Source organism: Tiliqua scincoides, chromosome 3, assembly GCF_035046505.1.
Source record: "Tiliqua scincoides isolate rTilSci1 chromosome 3, rTilSci1.hap2, whole genome shotgun sequence".
NCBI lineage: Eukaryota > Metazoa > Chordata > Lepidosauria > Squamata > Scincidae > Tiliqua > Tiliqua scincoides.
Genome location: NC_089823.1, coordinates 156,725,333 through 156,750,282, shown reverse-complemented (window position 1 = coordinate 156,750,282; position 24,950 = coordinate 156,725,333). Strand labels below are relative to the sequence as shown.

Below are 24,950 nucleotides of genomic sequence, written 5' to 3'. Positions count from 1 at the left end.
TTCCAGACATTTAAAAGTTTTGAATGTGCTCCATTGCTGCTCAACCAAGCAACGATTAATAATGATGGAGCCTCCTTCTAAATACACTGATGTATAATTGCAATTCCTATTCACAAAATTAAGCCAATGTAGCTGATGCCAAGCATGGGTTTGTGGTGCACTCATGAAAGTATTTTTCATCTTTAAGGGATTTTGCAAACGCAAAGATTGAACGGGTTTGTATTTATCATTACCATGGAGAGGAATTACCATCTGATCCATTCCCTCAACAAAAGCAACATTACAGGTCAAGAAGGTTCATAACCTGTGTCCTAATCTGAACAGGTTTTGATGTTACAATGTTCCTGATGGTGCCTGTTACTAGAACCATTTCTTAATGCTCTAAGATCTTGTCCATGATCTTACTGTTCAAATAGCTGGGAGCAGTTTCTGCTGTGCTGTTTCATTTCTCTGAAAAGAATGGAGTCCTTTTTAGAAAATGAAAGAACCTTGGTTCAGACCTTTGCAGGCAAACTGACAATGGCTTACAGACTGGTGCTGTTGCAGGTAACTGAGGAGGAGGATGAGAAGGAACTGGCTGGAGGGGCTTGCAGAAGGATTCATGGGGAGTTCAAGGAAGCCACAGTTCAAAATTATGTGCAGAAAAGTGAGCTATTTTGGTAGTATTTCCTCCTGAATTGAGGAAGAATTTCCCCATCCCTGGTGTCTAATATCCATCACCACCTACATCTATAAGCCTTAACTTGCAATCCTGAGGATGCATTCTTAGAAGTGATTTGTACAGTCAAAGGGTCTTAGTTCTAAAAGAGATTGCTTCTTCAGTTTGAGAAGCCAGTCTCTTAGGGCTCCTTAAAAGTGAAAGTTTCATCACTGCAAAAATATAAAAGGTTCACATTCAAATGTGTTAGGAGGGCAAATGTTGTCTACAGCTCACCACAATGCGTGCCTCAGGCAGGAGCATCTCCATCCTGAATTCTCACAATGCACTCTTCAAAGTTTCAGATAGAGTTGTTATGGCTGTTAGTGAGCCGAGAAGAATTATGCGCTCTGAAAAGAACATCTTTTTTTCAGTTTTCCAAAATAATAAAAGATCATTTTTAAAATCATATTAAAAATTTTACACCAAACTTTACAAAATCCCAAGGCTGTCCTATCCATAATGTAAATGATGATGTGTGCATTGGGTGGCAGATTTGGGGGAGGGAGTGGAAAAGAGACACCCTCGGCTTCCTCCCAGTATTCCAACAATAGAGCTGGAACCCGGCATTTCTTCCTCTGCACAGCACCTTTAAACAACACAGGAATGCTCTCGGGGTGCCAAATTTCCTGCTTTGTTTAAAGTGCCCACGAGGAAGGAGTGAGGTAAAGGACGTGCAAGTTTTAGGGGAGCACAGCAGTAGCAGGGAAGGGAGCAATATTAGGGACTGCATCATCAGTCCCTGCAGAAATCTCTCACACAAACCTAATCAGATGTTGCATGTGGCTCATCAGGTTGCTTTAAATATAAAATATGGTAGCAACTGTTACCTTGCACATGCCCGATCTCGTCTGATCTCGGAAGCTAAGCAGGGTCAGGCCTGGTTAGTACTTGGATGGGAGACCGCCTGGGAATACTGGGTGCTATAGGCTTATACCATAGTCTTTCAAGACTGAAGGTTGCCAACCATTCCATGGTAACACCTATGCAACACTAACAGTGGCAACATACCGAGATCTTTTGAGGAAGGGTGGGATAAAAATGCAATAATTAAAAACAAAAAATCCAGCTCCCATTTCCTAAACCATATGAGAAAGATCAATTGACAGGTTTCCCCTTTTGCTTTCAGTATATGGCTGAATGAGTGCTATGGGGACATTTTCCCCAGTATAACAAACTGGATGAAACCTGAAAGATGCTTGAAAACTTGGTATTTTTTTTTTACATTTTTGCTTGTCGGTTCGAAAGTACTTAGTTGAACTGTGATGTCTGCACTCAGTTCATTGGAACCTCTCTGAAAAACTAGTTAGAAGCAGAGACTTATGCCCCAATCCTATTTCCAACATTGAGGTTGATGCAGCTGCGTAGAGGGAGTGCATGCTGCACTCAACATAGGAAGAAAGCAAACAGTCAGCAGGAGGTAAGAATATTTATCCCCTGCTGGTTACTTGATACATAACTTTAAAAAAATTTTCAAGTTGAAAATATTATTCCCCCCCCCCCCATTCCCATTAGGCTACCCGATAATCTATGGGTCCATACTATGGAGTATGGGTCTCCTATCCCAGCCATTCTGCTACCATGAGCCTAAGGAGAGAAAAGGGATGGGGCAGCCTGGGAAAGAGGGGATGGGATCCTGGCACAAGTTGCTGCCACGAGGATCCACCACCTACCTCCCCTTCTCTGCAACTCCCTCTGCTCTCCCTGCCCATTACATCAATGCACCTCTGCCACCAATATAAATGCACCAGCGATGATTTCAGGAGTTGCTACTGTGCATGCCTCACAGTTGTCGCATTCAGTGGGCATTTGCAGCAGCGGCTCAAGAAGTGCATGATGGCGGCCTGGCATTTTTGGGCCTTGCGCTGCCAGAAAATGAGTTCCAGCAGTGCAAAGATCACATAGGATTGGGCCGCTAATCTGATACTTTGCTGGCATGTTATTTTTAAGCCCAAATCCTAACCAACTTTCCCACTTTGACATAGCTGTGCCAATGGGACATGTGTTGCATCCTGCAGTTGCGTGCAGTCACAGAGGCCTCCTCAAGGGAAGGGAATGTTTGATCCCTTACCTCGGAGCTGCATTGTCTTTACCTTGGTGCTGGAAAGTGGTTTAGGATTGCACCCTTAGCGCTTTTTAAATGCAGCACTGACTTTCTTTACTTTTGTCTTTCCTTAATGCATTTCATTAACGCATTAATATTTATTAAGAGCATTCAGGCTTCACCTTCCGAACAGGTGAAATAACAAGTTCCAAAATTAATTTTCAGAACGTCCATCTTTTGGATTTATGGGTAAGAACTCTTTGTTAGTTCTTGTTAAAGACCATCTGTCTTTCATCATACAATTTCCAACAATTCGTTTATCAGGTTAATGACATATAATGTTGACATCTCCAGTTCCAAAAAGCTGTCAAAGCAAGCTGATTGGACCTTTGCGTTGTGGAAATGTTCTTCTAAGTTTTCAGACATAAACCTGAATCCTAAAAGTACATATTTACATATCAATCCTATTGAACCAAAGAGCCTTTCTATGAGTGAATGTACCTAGAACTATACCATTAGCTCAGCATATATACCACCCATTCATATATGTCCATTTCTATAAAAGAGATGCATTATTTCTATAAAATAAATAATGCACCTCTTAATATAATTCAGTGAAGCTGTTGGAGAATGTCTCCTGAACTTCGTCTCTTTTTATTCAGATCCTCTTCTGTTTTCCAGAACTAATCTTGTCCGGCTCCATCAAATTGATAAAAATGTTTTTTTCACAAATAGGGAGCACCACAGGGCTCATTCAGACAGGTGTTTATTCAACTTGTTTGCACCCAATATTAAAACACTTGAATCACTGCTGCCAGCAATTTTCTTATGCAGAGTTCATGGGCAGGTTGGCACCTTGAGAGAAATAAGCAATCAAAATGGCATCAATATTAGTCCCTGCAATGCCATGCTTAGGAATCCAACATGGTCCTAAGTTGGATCCGACAGCCTTTTGGCGCATGACTGTATTCCATCCTCCTCCTCCTCCTCCTCATGCACATTACCCTCAGGCCTAACAATGCATGGATATGAAATGTAATAATGAGATAGCTTTGCAGGCATCCTATCTGTCGACCTGAATGCAGCCCAAGTGCAGCTGGGCCAAGTGGTCCATGCTGCATCCAGCTCAGGTAAGGAGCAGGCTGGAGGTCTGTTCTGGGTAAGGGGATATTTTCTCCCTTACATTGAGTAATGCTCCAGCCTGCCCAATGGGGCTATTCAGTCCTGTGCCAGCTAATTTGCTGGTGCGAGTCCGAACAGCCCCGTATAGGGTGTTCAGCAGCCTTATGTAGGCCCATCGCAGTCCCATCCCTGTTCCACCCTAACCCCATCCCAAAACACCCCCTCTGTGTCTCTGTTCCACCCTTCCCAAGTCCGTGAGCTGCTCTGTGCATTTCTTACTTCTGCTGGGGGCTCTGATGCACACCAGTAGGCCAGTGCACGCCTTTCCTCCAGCACTAAAGTTGTTGCAAACAAGGTTCACAACACTCTAGGCTGGTGCAGTGGCTGCTGCGCTGCTAGAGGACATGAGTAGGATTGTGTTGTGGATTCCAAAGTGAATTATCATCCCTCTCCAATAATTCTCAGTGAACTCAATCTTGGGCAACCTAATCAAGTGCTCCACTTGACATAAGGGGAGCATCATGCCCTTTAATTGCAATTTTTCATCACTTTGGTTTATGTGTTTTTATGACTATGGATTTCCTTCCTCTTTATGACCAATGCCTAAAACAAATAGGAGCCCAATATTAAACGTACCATGACTAATTCCCTGCTGGCACTGACTGCCATAAAGCAGTCAGTGCCAGTCGCTAAAGGCATTCCATCAGTACTTAGCCTTTTGCCGGTAGTGCAGGAAATAAAGGCCTGTGCCTTCCCGCCCATGACATCATGTCTCCCACTGATTGTCAAAGGAAGTAAGTCAGCGTGAGAGGCAAAAGGAGTAGCATGAAGGTGGAACAGGAGTAGGGGAGTGTGGAACAGGGGTGGGAGATAGGCAGATCTGTCCTGGAAGGGGACAGGATTGGTGGTGGTGGTGGGGGGACACCAAGGCAGAAATATTTTAATAATCCACACCAGTGACAAATGCTGAAAAAGAGTAATATTGAATGGGAAGTGGCAGACTAACAATTTCATTCAGGCAAAGTCAATAGAGAGAAAACAACGTTGTCTCAATTTCATTGTGAAGAAAAACTTTCCAGCAAAAACCAGCTTCTCAAGACTTCAGTCCTTATTCAGACTTTTAATGTATTAGCATAATGCCAGTAATAACATATCTCATTTGACTAGATAGTCCCAAGTGGTCCTTCCCAGATGACAGCTGAAGTGAAGATAAATCTTTTCCACATTTAAGTCATTTTCTGAAAGCACTGAGAAAAAAAGAGTGTCTAGCAGGAACACACAGCATGGCAGGAGATGGCACACGAAAAATTTATATGACTCTAACACCATCCTTCATGTCTGAAGGTCTATGAAAGTCAGCAAGAGCACTCATGGAAAATAAATAGGATTGCATACTGCATGAAACAGGCTGATGTATAACTATTAACCCATTATGATAGGCAAAGTAACCATACAAAGTTAAACATATCAAGGAATTCAACTTCTTTAAAGCAAGAAATTTTATGAACTAAAATAATGCTAATAAATGTGCTTCCTAGAGTAGATTTAGCTAATCCCATGTCTGAATTGCAATGTACTTTAGCCAGATGGATCCCTAAACTAGGTGGCTGATAAAAGTATGACTAGCCTTCACATGGTAGTATTGGCAACCTTCAGTCTCGAAAGACTATGGTATCATGCTCTGAAAGGTGGTTCTGGAACAGCGTGTAGTGTGGCTGAAAAGGCCGATTCGGGAGTGACAATCCCTTCCACACCGGGAGCAAGTGCAGTCTGTCCCTGGTCTGTCTCCCTGGCTATGGGCCTTCCTTCTTTGCCTCTTTGCCTCAGACTGTTGGCAAAGTGTCTCTTCAAACTGGGAAAGGCCATGTTGCACAGCCTGCCTCCAAGCAGGCCGCTCAGAGGCCAGGGTTTCCCACTTGTTGAGGTCCACTCCTAAGGCCTTCAGATCCCTCTTGCAGATGTCCTTGTATCGCAGCTGTGGTCTACCTGTAGGGCGCTTTCCTTGCACGAGTTCTCCATAGAGGAGATCCTTTGGGATCCGCCCATCATCCATTCTCACGACATGACCGAGCCAACGCAGGCGTCTCTGTTTCAGCAGTGCATACATGCTAGGGATTCCAGCACGTTCCAGGACTGTGTTGTTAGGAACTTTGTCCTGCCAGGTGATGCCGAGAATGCGTCGGAGGCAGCGCATGTGGAAAGCGTTCAGTTTCCTCTCCTGTTGTGAGCGGAGAGTCCATGACTCGCTGCATGACTCGCTTGACTCGCTTGCATGACTCGCTGCTTTCGCGAGTCCATGACTCGCTGCTTCACATGGTAATGTTTTATCTAACAGCAGCTGCTTGTGTCTTACTATCGTTGCACCATTGAGAGTGTCCTCAATGATATCTTGGTGTGGTACGGTTACACACTATGATATCTTGGTGTGGTACGGAAATTGCTCTGCAGGGGACAAAAAAGCTCTGCAGAGAATTATTAAGATCACGCAGCACATCATCAACCTTCATCTACCAGTTTTGGAAGACATCTATACATCTTGCTGTCTGCAGAAGTCACGTAGTATTCTCAGAGACCCCTTCCATCCGGCTCATGAGTTCTTTGAACTGTGGCCTTCGGGTAGACGATACAGAACTATTAGAGCACGCACCACATGATTCCTGAACAGTTTTTATCCCACAGCCATAATTATGTTGAATAAGGAAATATAGTTACCATGCTCCTGGGCATTATGGTCTGTTATACCGTTTTTATATTATGATGCATGTTGTATAGAATGGGTGGGTGAGTGTGTAGAGTGTGATTGTTGGAATTGTAGTATATATTTATGCTCGTATCTCAAAGGTGCATAAATTCCGTTGTGCTGTATAGCACAATGACAATAAAGTTACTACTACTACTACTTTGCCACTGGGTTAGTGAGATTGATATATGTGAACCAATTATGCATTGGATACGAATTTCCCCTTGATTAAGGAAGAACCAAAATGGGTAGTTGAACTGTATTTACATCAGGATTAGACTAAAAACTTTTGACATTTAGCCACAGCTGTTTTTCAAATTCTTCACAGACTGGAATCCTTAAACGCTTAATCGTTGCTGGCTTGAATCCTACAGCGATGAGTCTTGGAGTGGATTGAAGACTCTCTGGCTGCAATCCTATACTGTACACACTTTCCTGTGAGAAAGCACCATGGAATACGATGGGACTTACTGAGTAGACATGTTTAGGACTGAGTTGTTAGTCATACTTATTTCCAAGTGGTTTGGGCCCTGGAAAGTTCAGTATTAGTTGTTTTGTAATATTTTCTGTTACACAGTGATCTTAAATTATACTGTTATGAATAATTTAATTTTTCACTAACATGCAGTCTTTCTTTCTTTCTTTCTTTCTTTCTTTCTTTCTTTCTTTCTTTCTTTCTTTCTTTCTTTCTTTCAACTTGGATTAACTCCATTTAGTAGAGCTCAGTACTTGTGCCAGCTTGCTAGAGACCCTGACGCAAAGCCCTGCACTGAGCCCCCATACACCCCTCTCTATTCCCTGTTGATGCCCTGATTGCTGTCATAACCAGTGCTACTGAGGGTTTAGGGCAGTGATTTTCAAGCTTTTTCATCTCATGGCACTCTGACAAGGTACTAAAATTGTCAAGGCACACCATCAGTCTTTTGGCAATTGACAAGGCACACCATGATGTTGATGGGAGGCTTACTTCCCCCAACGGCCCTACAAATAAATGACCCTCCTTCAAACTCCTGCAGCACACCTGCAGACCATTCACGGCACTCCAGTGTGCCACAGCACAGTGGTTGAAAAAGGCTGGTTTAGAGATTCGCCTGGCTAAGTGGGCCCTCTGATGGGTGTAGGCTCTAAACCTAGTCAGTAGCAAAATTGGTTGATGTCTGATGTCTGATGTCTGTAGGGCTTCAAAGCCAGATTTTTGGTTTACCAGTCAGCTGGCAAATAATCAGCAGTGACAGTATGGTAAACACGGCTGCTGCAGCTGAAATGGAAACATGCAAGATCTCTCGAGGAGATAGGGTGTTATGTGGTGTCAGCAGCGGTCCCTTGCTCTAAGAGGTCTGGGAAGCAAGGGGTTAAAACCTAGGCTTTTAGCAGCTAGGTGCTGAGCAGCTGCAGCTGCTATAGGCAACAAGGTCTTCAAGGATAAAAGCAGCACCTGGAAAAGGGAGAGTGTGTGGCTGTAGATGGAAGGAGCTTGGAGAGACAGAGAGAGCAAGAGAAAGGAGCTTGAAGGAAAGAGAACAGACAGACAGGCTAAAAGACCAACCAAAGGGAGACTGCTGAAGAGTGCTGGAACAGAGATTGCTGGAGACACTGGAGACTAGTGTGTGGCTGCCACACCCAAGAGCTGCTGAAAACCAAGGTGCTGCTGCGGTGGCCAAAGAAGCTCCTGGAGGGAGAAAGGAGGACCTCTGCAGCTTGAACAGGCTGGCCACCCTGGTGGTGGGACAGTATTCAGCAACGTTTTCTGCAGAATTAGGGTGATTTTGTGTGAAGAGGGGAACTAATTAGGTTAAAGTGGACACAAGTTCTCTAGGCCAAGTTTGGAAAGAGAATTTGGCAAAACAGCAGCTGAAGGACTCACTAATCTTTTCAGAACACTGAGGCATCACAGGAGCCTCTGAAATGACAGGAAGATCCCAAACAAATGAAAAAGAAAAAAATGGAGAAAATCAGGGATTTTCACCATAGACAATGTATGACAACAATATATTTGCATAAATGTCCTTATTTGCATTGGTCTTCCAAATGTTCAGTTTTAGAGATACATCAGAGGAACTTGGAACATCTTGACAAATACAGATATAGCTCCACAAAGAATAAACTTGCAAGCCAGATGTGATGGGATTTGCCAGATGGGAATTAAAGCAATCTCAACAAAAACAAGTAATGGAAACCTTGTCAGGCAAACTCATTTACTCACATCTGTTGGCCCTCTGATTTCTGTAGGCATCATGCAAATCATAAATCATAAAAAGGGACTGTAGACTGTATAAGTTTGTTCTGTCTCTTCTGCACCACTGACTCTGTAAAGAGCTATGCCTGTTGTTTAACACATTCAGCACAAAACTGGCCAAGAAAAATGAACAACTTCTGACGAACTATGTGCATGTTGTGATGTCTGCACAGTCAAGCCGATCCTGCGAGGGACAATATACATTAAAAAAATGGCAAGCAAGTTCTGTGGGGGAATCCAACTGCCATGGCTTTGTTTGTGGAGGCCTGTTAGACATACGGAACGGAGAAAACAGAAATCAGACATATGGAAGGAAGAGAAGCTGATGGAAGAGAAATTGTTTCTTATTTCACTGTCCAACATCAGATTGTCATGCTTTGCTGCTTTTCTTACAAGGTTCTGTACATGAGGTATTCATGACCAGACAGTTTCAAACTTTAAAAAAATAAAATAAAATCAGAATTGTTTCTTAAGAAAAAAAATCCATTGAAAAAACAACATCAGTGACAGCAAAAATGCCATTTATCCTCTAGGAATCACCTACTGCTACAAAACAAATACAAGGTGTGAGTGACTTAACTTTGGAAATAGCATACAGCACAAAGAGAGACTCGCTACAGCAGTGCTTTTCAACCTTTTCCATCTCATGACTCACTGAGAGGGCACTAAAATTGTTCAGGAACACCACCAGTTTTTTTTTATAATTGACAGGGCACACTGCACTGCTGGTCAGGGGCTCACATCTGCCAATGGCCCTACCAATAAATGACCCTCCCCCCAAATCCTGTGGCACACCTGCATACCATTTGTGGTACACCAATGTACTGTGATTGAAAAATCACTATACTAGAGGGTACGAATGTCACACAGTTCCTCTTAGAGAGGGAATTGGGACATTTTTAAGCAAGTCAATATTACCTGATAAAAGCCAACAGAGCATATTAAGAGGACCCACTGGTAATTTTTCAATGAAACCCGCTTCTTGCACCTTCCAGAATAACTCTGTGCTGTGATCAATGTTTTCGTAGGTGCATAAAAAATCTGTGGCTCTTGCAACTGCTGTCAAAGGAGCCATTTGATTCAAACAGTGGAAAGGAATTTTGGAGTGACTCCTGGGCAGGAGGTCTGGTCTAGAGGGTAGAGCCTCCATTTGCCTGAAGATTAACATCCACAAGGTCGCCAGTTCGAGGCCACCGGCACCGTGCGACCTTGAAGCAGCCGGCAAGCTGCAGCTGAGCTGTTCCATCTGCTCGGAGTGTGGGAGAATGGAGGCCAGAATGTTAAAACCAGATCGGAGTGTAACATCTTGAATGTGGTGGTTCTTGAAAGAGAGAACCTTCTTTCAATTTGTAAAAATCCCTGCATGGATTTAATAAGCCTGCCTGTGTAAACCGCCTTGAATAAAGTCTTGAATAAAGACCAAGAAAGGCGGTATATAAATACTGTATATTATTATTATTATTACCTTGCCAACAATATTCTGGTTCAGCCCTCTCCTTTGAAGATGATGCAGCAATCTGGATTATACTAGTTCTATTTTTCAAATACTCAATTTGGGGGGGGGAGTCAATACAAATCTGACACAATGAACGTAAGTCAAACGGAATAGGAAAATAGCCAAAGTACCAGATTTTTCGGTCATGAGTTCAAAGGGATGGGCAGCTCAGTCCTAAGCTGTGCTGGAACAGGCAGGCCAGCTGGCCTGCCCCAATACCAATGCAGGGTTGAATGAACTCCCCTTACCCCATGTTACGCTGCAGCCAGCCCTCTGGAGCTACTCGGATTTGCGCCAGTCAAAAAGCTGACACCAATCCAGTGGCCTGGATTGGGCTGATCCAGCCAGGGATGGGGGTTAGGATCTGGCCTAAGTGCTCGAGTCTGGTCCCACCCCCCTTCTCTGGGCTGGTCTGCCCACTGGCCCACCTGCCCGCTGTTCTCCCTCCCCTGCCCCAAAATGCCTCCATTCTGCCCTTCCCAACCCCCATTCCGGCCACCCTCAGCCGGAACAATCTTACCCTTTCCTGTCAGTGTGGAGGCTGGACGTGGCCTCCCCCGGCTGGCACATGTTTGCTGGCCCAGGTAACTCCAGAGGAGGCAAAAACATGCCTTACGTTAGAGCACATTTGTGACATTTCTGGGCCATTGCAAGGGACTTGCAGTAGCCAGAAAATGCTCAGGATCATGCTCTAATGGAAGTTGCAGAAAGCATAGGTATGAAGATTTATTCCTGAATGCAAAGAACTCTTGGTCCCTTGATACAGTCTGGTATTGCAGTGTCTCTTTTCACATTACATGAAAGCATTCCCCGGAATACCTGCTACCTAAAAGGCTGCTAAAATTTGCTTCAAATTAATAATTGGGCTCTCGAGAAATGATTATACTGGAGGTCCAAATTAGAGAAAAATTATAAATTAAAATGTTGTCATGCAAGCCTACATAAAGCCTCCAGGTTTCTAGTTAACTGATACCAGAAAACAAACTTACCAATTCCAGTAAATACCATCCTCAAAATTTACTCCATTGGAACAAATGCAGTGCATGTTCACCAAATCAGAAGTGCTGGAGGGGAAAAATGAAGAATATATTTAACAGAACGGAATTAAATGCATTAGCACAACAGTTTCTTCAAATTTCTTCAGAAAATAATTACTGGTGCTTATTTGTACCTGAAAGTTTTCAATTTGACTCACTCACAAAGATTAGTCTCTGGCCTAACATAAGAAGCCAAAATTGCAACTTGAATTTCATTTTGGGAGAGGGGGGGGGGACTATGAACGAACAACACTTCAGTGCCAGAAATCCCCCCCCCAAAACCACAAAATTCACAAAAAACAAAAACTCTTCTCTTACATGATCAAATGGGCGGACAGTCAAAGCAACCATACCTCTGAAAAGGTCTGTCCTTACACTGTTCACAGGGCAAATTTCAGGTCTTATGGTGGAGCCAATTTTTTTTAAAAAATCCCTGTATTACACACTGTTGCGCTAATACATTCCTGGTAGAAAATGGGTATGTAGTTTTGATTAGTGATTGACACGACAGACCCATATCATTCCTATTGTTTGTGTACCCCCCAATGAACACTGGAGAAAACAGACCTGGGAGAAAGGGTCACTTTATTAGTAGTTATGGTACAGAAGGAGAGGCTGACACCTGTAGCTGCTTTGGCAGCGAAGCACATGTGGTGCGGAGGCTGGACCACTGGGTTAACACAGTTGAACACAGATTAACCGGGTTAACACAGCATCCTGCAGAGGGTTAAAGAAGAGAAGTTATCCCAAGCAAACCAGGTTAGACTGCATTCACAGAAGAGAGGTTACAGCAAGTGGAAACTGAAAGGATGGTGCCCCCCAGCCCCAAGAGGACAAAACCCCTCTACCTGTGCATACAGCACTTGCATGCCGAAGCACCAGCGACCCATCCGCTGTAAGAGCTCCTTTGGCATGTTGTATCAACCAATGAAAGCCTGGAGGAGGGAACTAGGACCCACTGGGATCCAGAGTCTGCCGCCCCCCCCCCCGAAATGGCTGACACCTCCTCACCCTTCCCTCAAGAGAGCAGGGGCAGCACGCCCGCAAAGCAGGTTATTAACAACAATCGGAGCCAACCAGCCCCGATGGCCAAAGCCTCATCACCCTCCCTCCAAAGAGCAGGGGCAGCATGCCTGCAAAGTGGGTTATTTAACCACTGGAGCCAACCAGCCCCTGAAATGGCCAAAGCCTCATCACCCACTGTCCAAAGACCAGGGGCAGCACACCCGCAAGCGAGTTGGTAACAGAACAGCCTCCTTTCCGAGGAATAGGGGGCGCAATCTCGCTAAGTGGGTTGTTAGCAAAATATTGCCCCTCCCCAAAAGGAGTAAGGGCCACATTCCCGTTAAGCAGGTTGTTGACAGAACATCGCTCCACACCCCCTGGAGTAGGGGCAGCACACCCATTAAGCGGGGTGATAACGACATCACCCCCCTTCCAAAGGAATAGGGGCAGCACACCCGTTAGGGCCACTTTATTAGCAGTTACAACAGAAGGGGAGGCTGAGACCTGCAGCTGAAGAGACAGTGAAGCCCCCCCTTGTGGTGCGGAGGCAGGACCACTGGGCGGTACCAGAACACATCTGCCCTCAGGCTGGCATGCACCCGACTCCAAGCCACACCCCATTCTTAGGCTGCGCAGCTCATCCAGGTCTGTCCCTTAAGGGAAAGGCAGCTGGACCATGGGCTGTGCCGCCTTGAGCCGCTGAGCCTCTGAGGAGGACCCTGTGGTCCCGGTCAGGGCCCTGCCACCAAGCCCCTGAGGACTGCAATTGGGTTCTGCCCTGCCTATGCTGCCTGAAGGTGCATGCCAAAGTCCATTTCACACCTCCTACCCACACCACCTGCCACCCATTAAGCAGGTTGTCAACAGAACATCACCCCTCCCCCACCAGAGCAGGGACCGCTCACCTGTTAAGTGAGTTGGTAACATCACCCCTCTCTACAAAGGAATAGGGGCTGCGCGCCTGTCAGCAGGTTGTTGACAGCACATCACCCCTCTCCTACTGGAGCAGGGACAGCACGCCCATTAAACAGGTTGGTAATAATGCCTGCTAAGCAGGTTGGTAACAACATTACCCCTCTTTCAAAGGAGTAGGGGCAGCACACCCGCTAAGCAGGTTGCTGACAGAACCTCACCCCTCCCCCACTAGAGGAGGGGCTGCTCACCCATTAAGTGGGTTGGTAACAACATCACCCCTCCCTCAAAGGAACAGGCAGCAGCTAGCAGGTTGTTGACAGAACGTCACCCACTGGAGCAGGGGTAGCACACCTGTTAAATGGGTTGGTAACAACCTCGCCCCTAAAACAGTGGGGGCAGCGCACCCATTAAGCGGGCTGTTAACAGAACATCCTTCCTCTCAAGGAGAAGGGCCACAATCCCATTAAGCAGGTTGGTAACTGAACATCACCCCTCTCCCAGGACGAGGGGCAGAGCACCCATTAAATGGCTGCTAATCGAACATCCCCCTCTCAAAGGAGAAGGAGCCACAAATCCGTAAGTGGGTTTGCAACCAAACATCGCCCCTCCCCAAGGAGTAGGGACAGTGCACCCATTAAGTGGGCTGGTAACAGAACATCCCCCTCTCTAAGGAGAAGCGGCTACGTGGGTTGTTAACAGAAACCTCCTCCCCTCTTCCAAAGGCATAGGGGCATTATGCCCACTAAGTGGGTCAGCAAAGGAACAACCCCCTTCTCTGAAAGGAGTAGGGGCAATACTCCTGATAAGAGCACTGTTAGAACACCACCTCTCCCACAGCAGTCAGGGAAGCACGCCTGGTAGGCAGGCTGGTAACAGATCAACACCCTCTCCTTAGGAGAAGGGGTAGCATGCCTGTTCAGCAGGTTGGTAATGGAACCCCACTCTTCCCTTAAAGGAGTAAGGGGTAGCGCACCTGTTAAGTGGGGTGGTACAGAACATATCTCTTCTCTCAAGGAGCAGGGGCAGCATGCCCACTAAGTGAGTTGTTAAAAGCAGCTGCTGATGTACAGGGAGAACATAGTATTAAATGCGCCAGAGCATCCCCATCCACTCCTCTCAATTCTGTGGGTGCTGAAGCCTGGCCTGGCAGTTTTCGAAGTGGCTCCCATAGAGATGGAGTGCAGGCTGTAAGCAATCCGAGACGGCCAGGGGCTCCCAATGCAGGGAACCCCGGTCCGGCTCTCCGGGGGTGCCAGAGACCGTCTCCTATTAACAGGGAGCAGCTCAGGTGCCTGCATAAAAGGGGGGACCCTCCCTGGGAGGAGATCGTTGCGGGTGGTTGGACATGGTGTAAGCTGGGCAGACATGACAGTCAGGGGAGCCACCACCGCACCATCATCCAAGCTCCTTCTGGTCAGACTTATACATCTGCAAGAGTAAGTATGTTGTGTTAGGACTCAACCTGCAACCATCATGCCATTAATTATGCCACAATTTTGGGGGGAGCAAACTTGGATTTGGCCAGAACCTTGCTGGGGGGGAAATGCGACCCTGTAGAGCAAGATACTGACTTGCACAGTATTCTCACAAGCCAAAGGGGCAACACAAGCAAATTCTATTTTAATCCCTGCACATGATGCTGGGGGTAGTTGTCTTGTGCCCATTCACAACTACAAAGGCGGCTCTACTAAAACCTGCCAGTATCTTTTATATTTTGCATGTCCCTAATGCAATCCAGCTGACTTAATGCTCCTGACTTAAACAGAAATGACAGCTATGCAAATACTCCTGGGCCCAACTGAAAGGCCTTTTTCTCTAGCACCAGTAGCAAAGGCATGAGAGAAAGAGGGGACCTTCCTTTGGGAAGGGAGCTGACCTGCAAAATCTGCTGAACCTGCGTGTCTTAATCAGGCAGCTGCATCTGCAAAGTTATGCCACCCATGCCCAGCTGGCATACTGGTCAATGTTGAGCCAAGGTCTCAGAGGACTGTACTCAGAGTCCAGGCGTGCCTCCTAAGCCAGCTGCCAGGACGCTCTTCCTAAAAGGGGGAAGGACCTCAGCTCTGTCCTTATTTATTCAAGAGCCATGCTGGGCAAAAGTGTCTGCATGCTCATTTCAAAATGCCTAGAGGAGTGAAGTTCTCCCCAGATGCTTGCAGAGTCCCAATGCTGGTTGCAACTTGGAACTTACAAAACTAACAAAAATACCTTTGGCCCAGGCCAAGAAACTAGCGACTACACTGCTGCATTGATTTAATGGTGACCAATGGTTGGGTCAACAACTTTGACCAATGAAGTAAAAAGGGGGGGGTCTAATTGGTGCTGCTCCCCTTTCTGGCTGCTGACAGAGGCAGTGCATCCTCTGCAGCTACCCTGTGCTTGCCCTCGGGGCCAGATCGGGGCCAACTCCACCTTAAGGCATGCCAAAACCGCTCGCTTTGTGCTGCAAAGACTGCAGGCATGTGCTCGTGAACAATTGCTCCTAGTGAACTTGCTGGCCGAGTTGCACTCAAAAGTGTGCTGGATCTGCACCCATGGCACATCCCCCAGTACCTAGGACTACTAAGCCTAGCCACTAGCTATCAGGTGACTGCTACCATTCCAGCTCCCCCAAGCCCCTTTGGGCGGCATAACCAACCATGCCTCCGGTCTCACTGTGGGATCATCCACTCCCACAGTGGAGTTTTACTAGGTTGCGTAAAGCCCCAAGTCTAAAAAATCCTGATCACAAGCATAACCCTGCTGATCACAATACGCCATAGCCCTGACATGCATGGTGTATGATGTCCCCATATTCAAAATGGGATGGCCCTAGAGGGCACATCCAAATTATGGCTGAGGCATAAATCAGAATTCATTTAGCTAAATTGCCCATACATGTAAGCTCCCCCCCCCACACAAGGGGGGGCAAAATCCCTGTTAGATATTTTGAGTTTCTCTACCATCCTGACCACCAGACCCCAGGCTGCTCCTCGTCAGGCGTACCGCGTACCGTCTAAGCTGCCCGGGTTTGGGGATGACGACGACGGAGCCACAGCCATCAGCACAAGCCAGTCAGATGCTACCTTTTAGGCCACCCCCGGGGGGGGGGAGCTGAATTGGGCTGGGGGTAGTGCCCTCCTACAGGCCAGGGTAAGATGGGAAGCCTCAGTTCCTTGTATCCCTATCTGCCCATTTAGGAGCCACTGGATCTGTGCTGGCTTGCAACTCACAGGAGCTCACAGCCCCAATCAAATGCCTGTATACTCATCAGGAAGTCCCATTAGAATCAATGGGACACACTCCCAGGAAAGTGTGGACAAGATTGTAGCCTTAAGTCCAGCTCTGTCTACCCAGCAGCAAGACCCATTATACTCAGTGGGACTTACTCCCTGGAAAGTGGAGCAAGGACCAGAGCCATATGGTCCAAGCCTCTGCATGCCTACTCAGAAGCAAGCCCCATTATAGCCCAAGGGGCTTACTCCCTGGAAAGCGGGCGAGGGCTACAGCCCTACAGTCCAAGCCTCTGCATGCCTACTCAGAAGCAAGCCCCATTATAAACCAAGGGGCTTACTCCCTGGAAAGTGGGGTGAGGACTGCAGTCCTATGGTCCAAGCCTCTGCATGCCTACTCAGAAGCAAGCCCCATTATAGCCCAAGGGGCATACTCCCTGGAAAGCGGGCGAGGGATGCAGACCTACAGTCCATGCCTCTGCATGCCTACTCAGAAGCAAGCCCCTTTACAGCCCAAGGGGCTTACTCCCTGGAAAGTGGGGCTGGGGTTGCAGCCCCAGAGCCCCGGGCTCTGCCTGGCTCCTCAGATGTAAGCCCCATTACAGTCCCTGGGGCTTACTCCCCTGAAAGTGGATGACCCTCTGCAGGCCCGGCAGGGGCACTGGCGCCCACCTCCTGGGCTGCATTCCCTCCACCATGGCTGCGGTTGTGCAGCTCCAAATATGCACAACGCTGCAGGGATTGCCTGCTCGCCAGGACACCTCCTGGAGCCTGGGCTCGCCTGCCTACTGAGCGCAGGGAGCTGTAGCAGAGCTGCAGCGCATGGTCAGGCACCTGCGCCTTTCACAGGCTCCAAGTCATGTGGTGTGCTCCCACGTGCAGAGCGCTGCGGCCCGCTGCCTCGGGCAGGTGGGGAGAGCCTGGGATCAGCCCGGCACTTGCGGAGCCCCTCGCCAGCAACCCCGGGTGACTCTGCAGCAGGTGGGTTTCGCCCTCCCCGGAAGCAGCAGCAGGAGCTGCAAGCGCCAAGTGCGCTGAGGCCAGCAGGGAGATCTGGGTCTGAGCTGGAAGGGACTGAGTGCACCCTCCAGGAACGTCTGCTCAGAAGCAGGTCCCCTGCGCTCCACTGGGCCCACTTCTGATCCTTCCCTTGGGCAGAGCCCATCCAAACCCGCATCCCCACCTTACAGACCAAACACAGCTGGCACGTGGGATCCAGCACAGAAGAGGCTTCCTCTGAAGTCGCACTGGTCCTGAGACCGAGGTGGCTGGCTGGCTGGATGGATGGAGGCTGGATGTGTCCACGTGCAAAAGGAGGAAGAGGGCTGGGTGCTGGTGGCCTAAGAGCCCTCTGAAACCATCCAGCTCCAGCCCTTCTCCAGCCCCCCCACAGGGGAGGAGACTCTTGTGCTCCAGGTTGGGCCAAACAAACATGATCCCTCGGCTTACATTGGTGGATCGGGATTCCATAGAATCTGGGTGTTAATGAAGCAGTCTCCTGTGTGTGTAACAAAAGTAAGTAAAACACACACACATAACTATACTATTTTAGGTGTTGAAAGTGTATACAGTAGATATTCATTTTCTCTTTAGGTGTGGTTTTATAGATCATTTTCTCAGAAGCTGTGTGACTTGTTTAAAGCCTTCTATACTGGTTTCACCCTAAAGGATTATACTATTAATATTTTCATATCGCCCAGCTGTTCCATGTTAAACATTTTTCTGCATCAAGTGATGACCACCAGATCATATTGGATTTCTCTGAATTACAGGGCACATAACTAGCACTACCGGATCGCCCCGGGGTGATCTCTCTCACTTTGGGATAGTTTAAAGTCCAATCCTGAGCTGCCCACTGCATGGGAGAAGGTCCATCATGGAAGTGATGCGCTGGCCTCACTGGGTAATGTCAGTGACCCCACTGGCTCCAGCAGCACGTCATTCCAGTGCTGAAGCCCAACACCAACAGAGGCCTCCTCAAGGTACGGGAATATATGTTCCCCTACCTTGTGGTTGCACCTGTGCTGAAAAGTTGGGTAGGATAGGGCCCTGAATTCCCAGTCTCCAAGCACTGACCATATTCACACCCAATTTGACTCAGTTATGCTACAAGGAGTAGGTTCAGCACTGCTTGGTATTTGTATTTCATGCTGTTTGTCTTAAGACCTTTATCATGTTTTTAAAACATACTGCCTCAAGCACCTGTGATTTATAAACCTTACAACTAAACTAACTAAAACACACAATGGATAGGGCCATTTATACAATTTTCCTCCCCATTATATATGTGTATAAATCTTTCATACTGCCTTTTAGGTCATTCTCTAAATTGAAATGTATCAAGAAAGGCCAAAGAGAAAGCAAGTAGCCCCACAAAACGTCACCTCTGCATTCAAGTACAGCTATCATAGCATGTAATGAGTCTGATACCTATTTATTGAGAGCTTGTTCTCTGCTTCAGTGACGTAAACAAGAAGCCACTTTAATGTGGAACCAGGAATTAGCCGTAGAAGGGCTCTTTTGGTTTGCTTTTCCCCCTGCCAAAATGAGTGTTTGGTACTGACATTCCCAAAAATGAATAAGAGCAAGGCACATAAACAAACAACTGAGAGTCTCTAAACAGAGAGAGTCTACACTCCTTCAATACATGTAATTTTTGCTAATTCAATAAGTGTAATTGGCTTTTCCAGATCAATGCCTTCTTTGCTATAAATTGTAAACATTTCTGAATGGGCAAGGTAATCCAGTAGAGGAACGGTAAGATACAGACATTATATATTGCTAAGCAGGCTGTCAATATTTTAAAAGCAAAACATATAGTTATGGAGCAGAGCTGCCCCAAGTTTACCATGCCATTTGCAGGCTACAAAGCTGGGGAGAGTTCTTTTGAGGGGTGGGGAGACATTCATGGGGTCAAGGCATCCTCCTATTTACCAGTGTTGGCATTCACTCTCCCTACTGATGTTGGGCAGGAGTTTTCAAAAGTACCTTCCTCTCTAAATAGGAGACTCCTCCAAACAGGAATCATTGCTTCCTGCTTCCGCCCTCACTTTGAAGATGCACATCCTGAAGCCAGATGAGAGTGAGGGCAAGCAATAAGCATCTGTTCCAGCTCAGAAACACACTCATTTCCTCAAAGTCCAGAGAAGAGTTTTGTTTTTTCTTAATCCAATTCAGAGCCAACGCACATTCTCTCATGTCCTTGATATCTTTATGAACACAATGGGGTCCTGATCTTTTTGGCATGGCCAAAACCATGTTTCTTTCAAACTCTCCACTCTCCTTCCACTCACTTTTCTCCAGCATATGATGATTCAGCAGTATCGGTGGTAGAATGGAGGCTTGGATGAAGACTTAAGTTCTGCTTTCAGGGCTATAATGTTCACCTTGTATTTGACCCTATCTCAACAAGCCTCCAAGATTCATATTTCTTAACCAGGTAATATGAAATTCAGTGATCCTCCCACAATGAAACACATATTTAGTCCTCAGAGGACTGGGGAATCAATGTATCAAATGGCTCTTAAACATTGTCTAGATCCTCCTCAGACTCATGCAGAGTAAGTTGGGGTCCTAGATGGAGAAACACACCTGCACCCACATCAAAATGTGCAACCAACAATTAAATTGGGTCTGGATTAGCATTGTGATGAAAATAAACTGTGAGAGGAGCATCTGCACCCACATCTGTGTACATGTATGGAAGTTCACTTCTCTGTATCTCAGTGATGGGTGACTTGACTCACAAGACTCGGATTCAAGTCCCCAAACATAGGTTTCCCAGATTTGGTGGGGGTGGGGGGTGGGGGGAAGGAACCAGGACAGGAGGAGCTCAGCCAGATCCTGAACTCCATATCAGGCCAAAAGGCCCAACATGGAGTCTTTCAACTGCAAAATAGCCAGTGCAGATTTGAGAAGCCCCATTTTGGGGTTCGGGGCTTTCCCCAGGGGAAGGGGACAAAAGTCTCCTTCCCCTGAGGAGACCTCCAACGGCTGCCACAGAGCAGTAGGATGTAGTGGTAGTTGCTTTGGTGCCGCTGCAACCAGCAGCACCACTGCTTTTAGGATTGGGCTATCCTTCAGCCACACCAACACAAAGCGGCTTAAATCGGTTCAACACAGTAATAATAAAAGGGTGAAGGCATCAAGCCCGTCAATCGAAAATGGCTTCCCTCCTGTCAGCTTTGCTTTTCCTGTCATTTCTTCTGCATAGTTTGGGGACATACCTTTGTAAGAAACTTGAATCTCAGGAATTTGCAGGATCCCTGAAGGCTTCAGAGGAAGGTGACAGAGCAGGACAACAGGGCTAGTATGATCTTCACCAGAAGCTAGAAGGAAGCTGTATCTGTTTGGCAATGCACTTTTATATATACTTCCTAATTGATGTGGTCAAAGTGTCAGAAATGGTGCCAATCAGATTCTTGAATGGGGGTAGGGACAGTTGATATCGGTGCAAGGAAGAGCCCCGCACAATGACTGGAGGCCGAAAGGAGTGAGGATGGAGTGTATCCAATCATCATCCAGCTTTCACATGTTTGGGAATATTGAGAAAACCAGAGGAATTTCAGGCAAACATTTGACATTATCTGCCTCGCTTAGAGGCTGAAGGAAAACTTGAGAAAATACCATCATTCCTCTTATAATGGCAGGCAAACTTTGGAGATTTCCAACTATTTCTGTTGCAAGGTGTCGCAAGATACGCCAAGGTTCAAAAGCAAACTCAGTAGGCAATGGTGGTGATCCTTTCCAGACCTTTATTGTAAATCCAGCATCTCAAGGTATTCTTCCCAAGCATTGAGAGTGAATGTGAGAATAAGAATTTAGCAAAAGGTTGTATTCCATCACACAGCGTCTCAAGGGATTCATATCCAAGCATTGAGAGTGAATGTGAGAGTCAGAAGTGAGAAGAAGAGAAGCCCAGAGCGTCTTCTCCAGCTCACTTTTATTACAATGTGGGTTCCCTCCTTGAGACACGTCATTGGCTCAGGACAGTCCCAGACATTGGATTAGTGGGTTACAAATCACCAGTTGTTCACATTACATTCAACATATACAATTTACAGATTTTGAACAGTGAGCAGTCAGTAGGTGGTACTGCAATTTTAATTTTGCTCAAAACTGACCTCATCTCATAACCATCTCATAAGAACATAAGAACAGCCCCACTGGATCAGGCCATAGGCCCATCTAGTCCAGCTTCCTGTATCTCACAGCGGCCCACTAAATGCCCCAGGGAGCACACCAGATAACAAGAGACCTCATCCTGGTGCCCTCCCTTGCATCTGGCATTCTGACATAACCCATTTCTAAAATCAGGAGGTTGCGCATACACATCATGGCTTGTACCCCGTAATGGATTTTTCCTCCAGAAACTTGTCCAATCCCCTTTTAAAGGCATCTAGGCTAGACGCCATCACCACATCCTGTGGCAAGGAGTTCCACAGACCGACCACACGCTGAGTAAAGAAATATTTTCTTTTGTCTGTCCTAACCCGCCCAACACTCAATTTTAGTGGATGTCCCCTGGTTCTGGTATTATGTGAGAGTGTAAAGAGCATCTCCCTATCCACTCTGTCCACCCCCTGCATAATTTTGTATGCATGACATCTTTGGCCTTCTTTGTAGCCTTAAAATGTAACTTATTTGCATTGGTTTGCGGGCTCAGCTAAAAAACTGCTGTCTTATGCTTTTTCTCTGGGAACCTGACCTTTGATGTTAACCGGAAATAGCTTTGATGTGAACCGGAAATGGATTTATTATGTTAGGTACACTTGTTTAGGCACCAAACTGGTTCCAAAATACTGAAGAACAAGGAAAACCAAGCTGGCTAATATTTCTCAACAATACCTCTATAAAATTGCTATAATAATGTTTCCAGCATTTGTGTGCAGCCTGTTGCTCTTAAAAAGCCATCAAACCGATTTTAAAAGCACAAACTTTTTTTTTCTCTTCTTCGGAGAACAAAAGGCCTATTGATGCAAATGTATCAACATTGTTCTGCAGAGAACATCTGTGGTATGTGGCCAAGTTCAGCCAACCACTTGACTTTTAAACCAGACAATTTTTTTTCCTTTACTCTAACTTACAGAGAATGGCTTTTAAGCATGTGAGCTTCCCATTTTACCTTCCATCATTTCCAGCTTGCAGAAGATGAGGTTCAGTGCAATAATGGCCAAATGCGAGGAGTACTGAATGCTGCAAAATAACAAGACATTTGAAAGTCAAAGTTTCGTCACACGAATGCAGAAAATGGATGAAAGCAGAGAGCAATATGCCATGATGCTAAACAGCAAGACCTGCGCCTTTGGGAACTTTACAGATTCTCTGATCAAAGACAGGGTTATTTATGGCATTAGGGAGAATGCAATAAGGAAACGGCTGTTGCATGAAGAGGCTCTCATCCCGGGGAAAAAAAACTCTGCCGATATGTAGGGCAGCAGAGTTGGTGAGGTCCAAAGCAAAAGAATTGAGGCCATCTGAAGAAGTTGGCCATGCACCAAACAAGCAGGAGTATGGAGAGGAAAAAAAGCAGCAGCCAACTAAGGAAGCAGCTCATAAAACAGTTCAGGTGTATTCCTTGGGATACCTTGTCCAATCCCTGTTATACAATTAGCTCCTTAAGTGAACATTCAGCCCAATCTAATGCCTTTGTTGTGTAAACAGACACTCCTTGCCAGACACTAGCAGGCTGCATAGGCTACTGGAGATACATTCCCTCTTCTTTGCATTAAGAGTCTCTTTGTTGTGTAAACAGACACCCTGCTGCATGCTATGGGAGATCTAACTGCCACATTAAGAGCTTCTTTGTTGTGCATATATTGGATATCCTGAAGCAATGCATGCCTGTATTGCAGAAAAGGTGGCATACTGCATACCTCCCAACAGTGTGCTGCACTTGGAAAGCCCTGTTATCACTAGGTGAAGCAAGACCTTGTTGTTGGCAACCTTCAGTCTCGAAAGACTATGGTATCGCGCTCTGAATGGTGGTTCTGGAACAGTGTCTAGTGTGGCTGAAAAGGCCAATTCGGGAGTGACAATCCCTTCCACACTGGGAGCAAGTGCAGTCTGTCCCTGGTCTGTCTCCCTGGCTATGGGCCTTCCTTCTTTGCCTCTTAGCCTCAGACTGTTGGCAAAGTGTCTCTTCAAACTGGGAAAGGCCATGCTGCACAGCCTGCCTCCAAGCGGGCCGCTCAGAGGCCAGGTTTTCCCACCTGTTGAGGTCCACTCCTAAGGCCTTCAGATCCCTCTTGCAGATGTCCTTGTATCGCAGCTGTGGTCTACCTGTAGGGCGCTTTCCTTGCACGAGTTCTCCATAGAGGAGATCCTTTGGGATCCGGCCATCATCCATTCTCATGACATGACCGAGCCAACGCAGGCGTCTGTTTCAGCAGTGCATACATGCTAGGGATTCCAGCACGTTCCAGGACTGTGTTGTTTGGAACTTTGTCCTGCCAGGCGATGCTGAGGATGCATCGGAGGCAGCGCATGTGGAAAGCATTCCGTTTCCTCTCCTGTTGTGAGTGAAGTGTCCATGACACGCTGCAGTACAGAAGTGTACTCAGGACGCAAGCTCTGTAGACCTGGATCTTGGTATGTTCCGTCAGCTTCTTGTTGGACCAGACTCTCCTTGTGAGTCTGGAAAATGTGGTAGCTGCTTTACCGATGCATTTGTTTAGCTCGGTATTGAGAGAAAGAGTGTCGGAGATCGTTGAGCCAAGGTACACAAAGTCATGGACAACCTCCAGTTCATGCACAGAGATTGTAATGCAGGGAGGTGAGTCCACATCCTGAACCATGACCTGTGTTTTCAGAGGAGGGGCAAGGAGGTACCATGTTGTTGGGTGATGAAATGAGCTCCACGGTGGAACCTTCACAGTTTTTTCTTTACAACAGTGTGGACACACTTTCCCTGGGTCCGGTGTCCTTTGAGGAGGTGACTGTGTATTTCTCTGAGGAGGAGTGGGCTCTGCTGGGTCCAGCCCAAAGAGCATTGCACAGAGAAGTCATGGAGGAGAACTGAGGGATCGTGGCCTCCCTTGAGGCCGAAGCAAGAAAAATCATAAGATAATTCGCTGGACTTTGCAGCTGAAAAGGATCTATCCAGCACCCCTGCCTGAGCCGAAAGACCCAGAGATTTTGTTGGAAGGTTGATGCTCTCAGAAGAAGGAACTGAGGAAGGTGAACAGGGGGAGCGACTGAGCAGGGAAGATCCAACCCCAGTGTCTGCTCTGCGGAGAGGAGCCACCTTACCCAGCCTACATGTAAACAGCCACGTATTCCAAGGTGTGTGTCTCAGTGTCTCCCCTTTCCAGAGGTGCAGAGATAACTGGGCTTCCACCTCGGGCTGAAGTATTAGTGCCGGGCAACAGGACGTCACCTGGAATGGATACAGCTTCTCTCTTAGGGACTGGGCTTTGGGGAAGAATAGCGGCAGCAGGAATGACACA

General features: G+C 46.7%; 1 pseudogene; it reads left to right on the top strand.

Moving 5' to 3' along the window:
* The first annotated feature begins 1,509 nt into the window (after positions 1 to 1,509).
* On the top strand, positions 1,510 to 1,629 carry LOC136646381 (5S ribosomal RNA; annotated as a pseudogene).
* Positions 1,630 to 24,950: the final 23,321 nt, after the last annotated feature.